Below are 10,493 nucleotides of genomic sequence, written 5' to 3' on the forward strand. Positions count from 1 at the left end.
AGGTGGGAGGATTTTGGGTCTAATGGTCTTCACCCCTTTAGGGGAGGGTAGGTGCCTCACATGTGATAATTGCCGAATAATTAATTATCTATCGTACATTGGAAGGGAAAAAGTTAATTATAGATCATACAATACTGCAAATTTACAAAAAAAAAAAAAAAGATTTTCCCCATTTTTTTATAGGGTTGGCTACAATAGTACATACCATTAAGAGTTTTATGCAAAATCTAACCGTTGATTTTTTGTACTACTCAATACTACGTACCATGTATTATGGAAGAAAAATTGTTCTTTCTTAGCCCAAATGGAATGTGGAGCTTCAACATATTTAATTGTAAGCAAATTGTAGCCACTTAGTAATACAATCTAGTGATATTCCTCTTTACTAGTAAGTGAGAGATCTTAGGTTCAAATTCTCGCCAAAATTGAATTTGAACCACATTAGTGATATCCCATTGTGAGCCTAAGCCCATCTTCCTTCCTTTAATGTAGATAATATCGTTTGTTTTAAAAAAAAATTGTAAGAAAATTGTATGGTGAGCAAATTATAGTGTTTGATTATCTTTAGGAATATTTTTGGGTGAGTAGTACAAGTTAATCTTGGAATGGGTGTGAAGAGAAGCTCTCTCTATAAAATGGGCCGAACCCATGAAAGTTCTGAAAGCTTGAGTTTGGGGCGAACCCATGAAATTTCTGAAAGCTTGAGTTTGCGGTGACAAGTTACTTTACATCCTGTCCCTCTTGAAGTTGGAGCTGGTTCAGAAAAAAGTTCTGATATTCACTAAATACAATTAACATGGGATTCAGATTAAAAATATTTCTGGAAAAGGTATTTAGATTTCTTTCAGATGCATCCACATAAAGTTTTGCTTTCTAATAAACACAATCTTTCGGAGGGAGGGAGGGGTCGTTATATGTCGTTATATGTCGTTATATGTCTAATTGCCTTTATACTGCAGAGTCATAACTTATTGTCTATCTAAAGGTCGTACCCAGTGCACAAGGCTCCCGCTTTACGCAGGGTCTGAGAAAGGTGAATATCGGCTAGCCTTACCCCCATTTATGGAGAGGCTGCTCCCAAGTTTCGAACCCGAGACCTACCGCTCATGGACGAAGGCACTTGCCATCGCACCAAGTGCGACCTCTAACTTATTGTCTATCTGCTCTTTTTTAATTTATTATTGTCCATTTTTTGCAGTTTGGAATCTGATAAGCTGTTATAAACTCAGAGTTGCCACAAAATTCTCGTCTGCACATTCTTGTTGGTGTGTTTTTGCAGGCTATCATTCTTTACATTCAACTCTAACTGGGTTAGTTCTAGGATATCATGTATGCATCCTGGATGATTTATTTGAACTTGACAGCATTGGAAGAATCAAATTCAAATTCACATTCTAATTTATGGTTTTTCATTCCCACAAATATTTATGAATATCTGTTACTATGCAAGTGTATCTCCAAGTTACTATGAATATCAATGCCCCAAGTGTATCTCCAAATCACTTTTTTTTTTCTTTTTTTTTTTTAGTTTTATTTTGTTTTGGTGGACTGTGTTCACCTTTAACGTAAATTTGATTATTTTTATATTAATGAAAGATTATTATAATTTGTGAGCAGATCCGTTGAAACATGACAAGCTTCTCAGCAAGAAGCCCCCCCCCCCCCCCCCGCTCCTCACCTTTGTGATGTGCCCGATTATCTATTGGACGCAACAACTAAAGAAGCAAGCAAGACTGTTAAGCTTGCTAGAGCTGCAATGGGAAACCCCAACCTTGCTCGCCGCAGTGGATTTAAGAAAAATTCAAAAAGAACAAGGACCCCCTCAAGACTTTCACTACTGAGGTACTTAAAACTTTTCTTTACGTAATGTCTTCATGATTGTAAGTCGTGTCAGTTTCACTGAAGCTATATATATACAAGGAAGCCTCGTCCCAACCACAAATTGGCGGAGACTGGATTTAGTTGCTAATGGATGTGTAAAAATCCGATGCCAGGGACAGAAGAGAGCTCGTAGAGGCGGGACGAAGGCAATGACAAGCACATACAAAAGAAGAGAAAGACCTAAGTTATCTTTTGATTTCAACCGTATGTATTGTCTAAAACAGGAGCAAGCAACCAACTCCCACAATTTTGTATCAAGTTATAGAGGTAATTTATGCTTCTTTAAACACCTCGTTTATTCATCTACCCATCTGCAGTGAACTTAAAGTGGGCTCAACTTCTTTGTCCAGTTATACAATCGTTGCCCATAAATATGACACGTGGTTCAACTTAGGGTGTGATATCGACCCACCCTTTTTGACTTCTCACATTTTTGTAATTTTTAGCTGTGGGATCAAATGAATTGAAGAATATCAAATGACAGAAATTAACAAGGGATGTGTAAGAAGTAAAAAAGAGAGTGTGAATAGCACACCCCTATTTACATATCTCAAATTGCTCTAAATGAACAAGATAAATAATTATGACATATTGATGACACAAAAAAAATAATTAAAAAAAATAATTAAATAAATCATAAAAGTGTTCATTTTAGAGCTCGTGTTTTTTAAATGTTTGAAAGCACATTTGTTGAAAATGGTTTTATCAATCTTTAGTAAAAATGCAAGTGAATTCTGGAAAAACACTTGAAATGGTTATTGCAAGAAACACAAATCATATGCTCTTTGCAAGAAGCACTTAAAAGACTTTTGAAATTTGAAAACATTTTCTTTAAAAACTCTTTCAGTTATAATTATAACTATTTGTTTTGTTTTTGGGTAGATGATGTGGTTCAACTTTTGTTGTATACATTTGATATTGTTTGGTACAAGGCAAGTCACAACTCACAAGGAGAGGGTGGTGGTCAAATATTGGCCACACACAATTCACAACTTGTGAATCACCAGGAGAAAATCAATTTGGAAGTAGTACGATTCCTATTTACAATCTTACATCGGAGGAACACACTTGAATGATAGGCCAATTTTTTGTTGTAAATAATATTGTTCTGAAATTTGATGACGTCTTATAAACTTTTGGCCACGTTTGAATGTCATAGGACTTGTTTAGATATACTTTTAAAATGATTGAAAGCGTTTTTAGAGAATGTTTTTGGGTTCCAAAAGCACTCAAAGTGTTTTCTGAAAGAAGTACAATTATAAAAACCTTTTTTAAAACGTTATAACACATCGCCGTAAAACATGTATAGTTTCCAAAATATCATATTAAGTATAAGTATGAAAATCAAGTGCATGCTAACTATAAGTCCAGAAATATGCCACAGCAGAATAGCTCAATAGTAATATAAATATGATCATGTGCTCAGTAATTTGTTCTAGCATGTCAGTCGGAGATACCTAATGTGACATGTACGATAAGTTAAGTGTAATAATAAATGCTCTAGTGCTACGATCACGTGAAGCTGGCGCTATGCGCGGGTCACCTATGAGTTGGAACTGCCTAAAGTAGTCTGTACAAAAGGCTAGTACCTACTTGGATCCAAGGCGAGCGTGCAGTGCGGGAGGTGAACATACACGTGAAGGATGTGCCCTAGCTTGGGCAAGGTGCAGGAGGTGAACATACACGTGAAGGTTGTGCTCTGGCCCTGGGCGGGAACACTAACACCGGGGTGTAGCAATGAAGAACACTATATGAACATATGCATGCCAAATTGATTCAACCATTTCAATCCACCACATAACCTTACTTGGACTTACTTGCACGTCCCGTGTTCACCTTAGCATTTCAAAGCATTCACAACAATTATATGTAGGTAATATGCATATGGATATGCCATGATGCAATCTAAAACTCAACCATATCATAGTATTTAAATCATTTGTGGAAACTATCAATCATAAATATACTATAAAAAGGAAAAGACCTACTCACCCTTGTTTTTTGCCCATTCAAGTTTTAGTTGCTGAACGATTGTATCGACGAGGATTCTTAGTGAATCTCAGTATTGGTGGCTACTTCTGAGGGTATAATCCTTATCCACTCTACTGTACTTTACTTATACTTTGACGTCACGTGTGAAATGAGTTCATTCCCTCTCACCAGCGCACTCTTATATTTAGGCACTTTTAGGTTTAAATTTATTCACATTTCTACATCATTACACTTTATGGCTTCGTCACCTTCCAGGTGTTGGTCAGCACAGCTCGATTCAGAGTCCTAGTAGACATATTGGGTCGGGGTGTGTCAGTTTGGTTTGTGCTTCTTTCAGGAAGCACTAAAAGTGTTTTTCTAGGATTTACTTGCATCTTTACTAAAGAGTGATTCTAAACACATTTTCACCAAAAGCACCTTCAGTCATTTTAAAAACATATCCAAACGAGCTCATAAACAGTAGTATATTGGATTGCCAACTAAAGGTGCATGCTTTTAGTAACTTGTGGTCCATAGTTTGATTATATGAGCCCATTTGTTTTAGAAGTATTTGTCAGTTTGCCCTCTAAACATATACTTTTAAAACAAATGGGCTCATATCATCAAACTAACAATGATAAATGCTAATTTTTTTCCTGAACTTTATATTTAGCCGATTATTTCACTATTATAATTAGCCAATTTCCACTCTGAACTTTAACTTTTAGCTGATTAACCACTAAAATTTTTATAAATAGCCAATTTCCCATCTAGTTTTAGATTTAGGGGGGGGTGTAGTCAAACTAAGATTTTAAAGGATTTTAAAAGTGATAGATTTGATAGGATTTAAGAGGATTAAAGACTCTTACAAAATTCATATGGATTTTAAATAATTTGAATGGATTGTGGTGGAAGGATTTGAAATCCTAGGGCGTGAGGTTGGATTATTTTTAGTTTTGGTTATATATACTTTTTGCTCTTAAATCCCACAAAATCCACAACTTAATGAAATCCTCAAAAATCTTAATTTTTTTAATACACTTAGATTTGGATGGATTCTAAAATCCTTTAAAATCTTTTAATTGACTACACCTAGATTTGAATGGATTCTAAAATCTTTTAATTGACTACACCTAGATTTGAATGGATTCTAAAATCCTTTAAAATCTTTTAATTGACTACACTAGGATTTTAAAGTCTTTTAAAATCTTCTCAAATCCAAGTTTGACTACACCCCCCTTAAATTTTTCTTGTTAGATTTTAAAATTTTCATCTAATTTTCATCAATCCAATTTTCCTTTCTTTTTGCCTTCATATAGTTGTTATGCGTTGCTCGCGTGAACAGAATGAATAAAAAAAAAAGATGAAAACAGTTGTCATGTGTCGTCCGCGTGATCAAAATGGAGAAACAAAATTGGATGATTTTTTTTTTAAATTTAGTGGGGAAGTTGACTATTTATACAAGTTCAGGGGGTTGAACAACTAAAATTAAAGTTCAAGGGGAAAAGGGGTATGATATTCACACACCCCATTTTACTTTTCACACACCTTTCTAATTTTCAGCCTTCGGATAAGATTAATTGAAGAAAATCAACGGATAGAAATTAACAAAGAGTGTGTAAGAAGTAAAATGGGGTGTGTGGATAACACACCTCGGGGAAAATTAGGTAATTATAAAAGTTCAGGGGGTAATCGCCTAAAATTAAAGTTTAGGAGGGAAATTGACAACTCTATACAAGTTTAGGGAGCAAATCGACATATATGCCTTTGTTTTAAGAAGCTTTGATTTTCAGTTAATATAATTTTACAATATTAGAATTATTAGTTAATTAATTTTAATTAATATGTGACAGCCCGTCCCTAATTCTATGATTTTATAAATTTAAAAAATGTAAATTTACGAAAATGCCTTAGAGGCGAGGGTATTGACTTTCGTTGACCATTAGTTCACAACGCGTATGAACTATTACTTTACCGTATTCCAGAAGTACTCGATGGTGCGAACGCGTAGACGTAAGCAAAATTGAAATTGGAACTACGACAAAGGTTTTTATTAAAACTTTATTTTCAGGCTCACTCAGCTTTATTTTTCGCCCTTCCAGGTTTTAGCTACTAAACTTTTGTATCGACGATGATTCTTGGCAAATCTCAGTAAACTTTATGCTCTGACGTCATGTGTGAAATGGGTTCATTTCCACTCACCAATGCACTTTTATATTTAGGCACTTTTAGGTTTAAATTTATTCACATTTTCCACATCACGACATTTATGACTTTGTCACCTTCCAGGTGTCGGCCAACACAGCTCGAATCGGAGTCTTAGTGGACACACCGGGTCGGGGTGTGTCAGTTTGGTCACAGAGCATAAGTTTGGGCAGTATAGCGTTCATCACACGCGTGATGTAAGCATTCTCGGTTCTTGAGCCTAATTTCCGAATCTTGCCACCTCGTCGAGTATGAAAATGTGTTCTTTATTTATTTATTTTTTCTTTCTTTCTAAGTTTTGAGTGACTTAGACGACGTATCGACATTCTAGAACATCGTTTTGGTGGACATCTCTATATTTAAACGAAGTACCTTCCTGCCAAGGAAAAATCCTGAATTGAGACAAGTCGATGGCCTTGACGCAGGGCTAATGCATATGGAGTCACGCATTACCAGAGATTTACAAATCAATTCCCTTATTACTCTTCCACCATCATTACTAAATCTTTAGAGATAGGGAACCACAATTAATTTTGATTCTTTGGTAGCAACAATTAGTATACCACCGATAAAAATTCCTATGAAGTTTTCTTCCGTCGAGATTTTAGAAATGTCATGAGCGACAGCTTGGTGCTAAAGTGGTAGCACTAGATAAAAGAACATCTAGGGGATAGCCACTTTTGGTCTCCATAGCATTAATCTTTTCCAAATGTACTAGTATAGTTCTGAATCTTCAAGAGGAAGATTGAATCTTTTTAGACATGTTCTGAAGTAAGTTTTTAGCAATTTATTTTCAACCTTAGGGTGTCTCAACCAATACTATTTCCTAAAATTCTTTCGATGTTGTACTCGTCATTTCGATGAGCATAGGACGGTGAGTATGAGTTGTTATACCTTCGAGTAGTAGAAATCCCAGAAGTAGTAATCAATTTTCCCTAGAAATATTGAAACCACCTCATAGGACCAATTCCTTATCAATCATCCGGAACCATCCACCCGAGCGGACTCTAACCTATAATCAACCTACAGTGGTGCTACTAATTGACGATACTGTCCAATATCCAGGAACTGTCAACCAGTATTCAAGCAATATGATTTCTGATACCGGACACATACTAGTATATGGAAGTAATACCCTTATGCCAGAACACCAGTTCATAGTTTCAGGGTAGTGAACAATATCAAAATATTGTATGTGTGTTAATTAGCTGCGCGATTGATAGACTGATTAATAGTGATTGCTGGAGCCGAAGAAACTAAATCTCGGAAGGTTAGAAGCAAGCTTTGTATTAGGACAGTAAACCCAAAGTTGTTTTTACCTTATCACCTATCTAGGTATGGATAAGCTCTCTGACTAGCCACCTCTTCGATCACTTCCACAGGTAGATAGTAGAATCGAAGTACGAGTTAAATTCTCACTGTTAGAGTGAATTGAATATCGAGAAAGCTATGAAGACCTATTATCACGCATTGTAGAGAAAGAACTGGTATCATACATTTCAAGGACGTATATCTCTGGCGTCATTTCCCAAAATTTTACTTGAGATACCACTAAAGCGGGAAGTTGAATACACCATTGATCTACTTTCTTGTACTATATCAGTTTTCCTTGTGACTTTTCGAACAAGTCCTACTTCATTGAGAGAACTTAGTTACTAAAGCTTACCGATTAGCAATTTATTCAACCAAACCCCTTATCTAGGGAACCTCAAACCTATCCACGAAGGCAAAAGGTCGAACCTTAGGGTCATACCTAGATTTACGCAACTTCCTCGGGTGACGATTAAAAACCGTTATCCCTTACTTCGAGTTGATGGTCTAGCTGCAACTTTCTTTGTAACTCGAGTTTTCCTCCATAACCTGACAAATTTGTAGTAGCTTTGTCGACAACTTACTTACCTATTCCAGCGATGAAATCTAGTCTTTAGACACCGACAGTCATTTTATTACCAAATTCCTCAAATATTACCTTTGTTTAAATTGGTACTTTTCTTGGGAGACGTGATCTCCGTAAACCATATTCTTTTTTTTTTCCCAAAAGGTTGTAGCGGAAGAAAGTTGAGATTCTCACGAAGTGTTGTGAACTTTGAGATATCTTTGATCTTGTCAATTTATCGACAATTTGTTAGCAATTTTTCGGCTATAGAGTCTTTCCTCATTATGACCAAGGAAAGTTAGTTTAGTTGAGATGTTGAATATGAATAAAGTTTTTGACAACCGAATTGTTGTCTCACCTCACCATCGCTTTACACTCTTCGATGACATTGATCATTTTGGAAATCCATGATGACGTTTTCTTTGGATATTTCGACTGTGCCGAGGCAGCATGACAGAGTATCGCTTATATTTTTCAATGTGTAAAACCGTTCGAAATGAACCATCTTACTCATGACCTAAAGTCAACAGTTACCATCTTCACTTGAAAACCATTTGACACTTCTTTGTGGAGAAACGTGTCTAGAACCTTTACTAACATTAGATTTCTCAAATACATCTTCATTTGAGATAAGCTAAAATTTCTTATAGCGACGATGGAAGAACCAAATCAACGCCTACAATTACACTATCATGTATTACCCCAGTTGTGCAAACGTAATTAATGTTCACCGTAGTAAAAGATGTTTCTACCCTTGAACATTTTTAGTCTTTCCTATCCCATTCTATTTGGAGTTTGCAAGCATCGATTTGACGTTATTTCCAAACCATCAAAGGATCGTTCGAGTGGTTATGATCACTTCTTGTATCCAAATAGAGATGGGGAATATCACCATAAGCTTTCGGTACGAGGCATCTCGTACATGTAGAGATTATGATGATGTTTTGGTGATTATAGATTGATTTGACGAATCAACTCACTTTTCATTGGCCCATGGACTACATTTTAGACCACTTGGTGAAATTACCCATATTTGAATTTATCTAATTTTTTGGCATTTTGATTAGCATTTACTTTGACTGTGATTCCATATTTACCTCTTGGTGCTGGAAGGCATTCCAGTCAATCTTGGGTACGTGTTGACCCTATTGCACTTCGTATTATTTCTAGGGTAGATAGATTGTTCAAAAGAATCGCTCAGACATTGAAATTTTAGTTATGACCATTAATTCCTCAATCACCTAACAAATACTCCGTTGAACGAATTGTTACCATTGGTGATTGAATATTTCGGAAACTACGTTTATGGTGAGATATCATGCATTCAATCCAATTATCTTGTACTTTAGATTTGATAGACTTGTTTTGACCCTCAGATTCTTGATTATTCTTTTAGCCTTCTCGATGCAGTTTTTCGCTAAATTCGAGAGGGAAATTCAATATAAAGCAGCTTGCTAAGACATCCCCAACTACATTGTTAGACTACTTGGTGTGCATATCACGATTGCATCTTTCCATGACACGCATTTTATTTTCAAGTCTTAGGAAGCCTTTTTGAAGGTTATGAGTACTAAGTTTTTGTTTAGTACCACATTTTCACCCTTACGCTAACAATTAGTCTGAAACGAGCTATTCAGACCTTAGTGGACATGTTGCATTTTGTTTGTCCTACAATTAGCATGGTTACAACATACAATTATCTTTATTTTAGTTACTTGTAACTACAGTTACAATTTTCGGTTTTGGGTACAACATTGTTAAGACGTTGTATAGAGAATTTATATATAGTGCATGATTGACATGAGAATTTTACAAACAGGTATATTGAAGAATCGAATTTATAATATAGATAATTTGTGTGCTATTGACGTGATCACCCGAGAGGGTAGTATGTGAGTGCGATCGTCGTTATTTAATTGCTTTAGGTGTATTTCCTAATGGGGGGCATGATTGTAACATTGCGTCCTTGGGAATTTATTACTTGCATATCCAGACAATAGTGAGCTGTTGGTATTACGGGTTGTGTAACATCCCACATCGACCAACGAAGAGGAAGTGATGTGCCTTATATGTACATCCCCACCTCCATATAACACGAGGCCTTTTAGGAACTCATTGGCTTCGGGTTCCATTGGAACTCCGAAGTTAAGCGAGTTCGAGTGAGAGGATTCCCAAGATGGGTGACCCCCTAGGAATTTCTCATGCGAGTTCCCAGAAACAAAACCGTGAGGGCGTGGCCGGGGCCCAAAACGGACAGTATCGTGCTACGGCGGAGCCGGGACTGAGATGTGACAGAATGGTTTCATAGCCACTCTGCCATTTGGTGTGAGTGTGTTAACGAGGACGTAGGGCCCCTAAGGAGGGTGAATTGTAACATCCCACATCGACCCACGGAGAGGGGGTGATGTGCCTTATATGTACATGCCCACCTCCATATAGCACGAGGCATTTTGGGAACTCATTGGATTCGGGTTCCATTGGAACTCTGAAGTTAAACGAGTTCAGACGAGAGCATTCCCATAATGGGTGACCCCCTGGGAAGTTCTGGTGTGAGTTTCCA

Source organism: Malus domestica, chromosome 15 (genome assembly GCF_042453785.1).
Source record: "Malus domestica chromosome 15, GDT2T_hap1".
NCBI classification, from domain to species: Eukaryota; Viridiplantae; Streptophyta; class Magnoliopsida; order Rosales; family Rosaceae; genus Malus; species Malus domestica.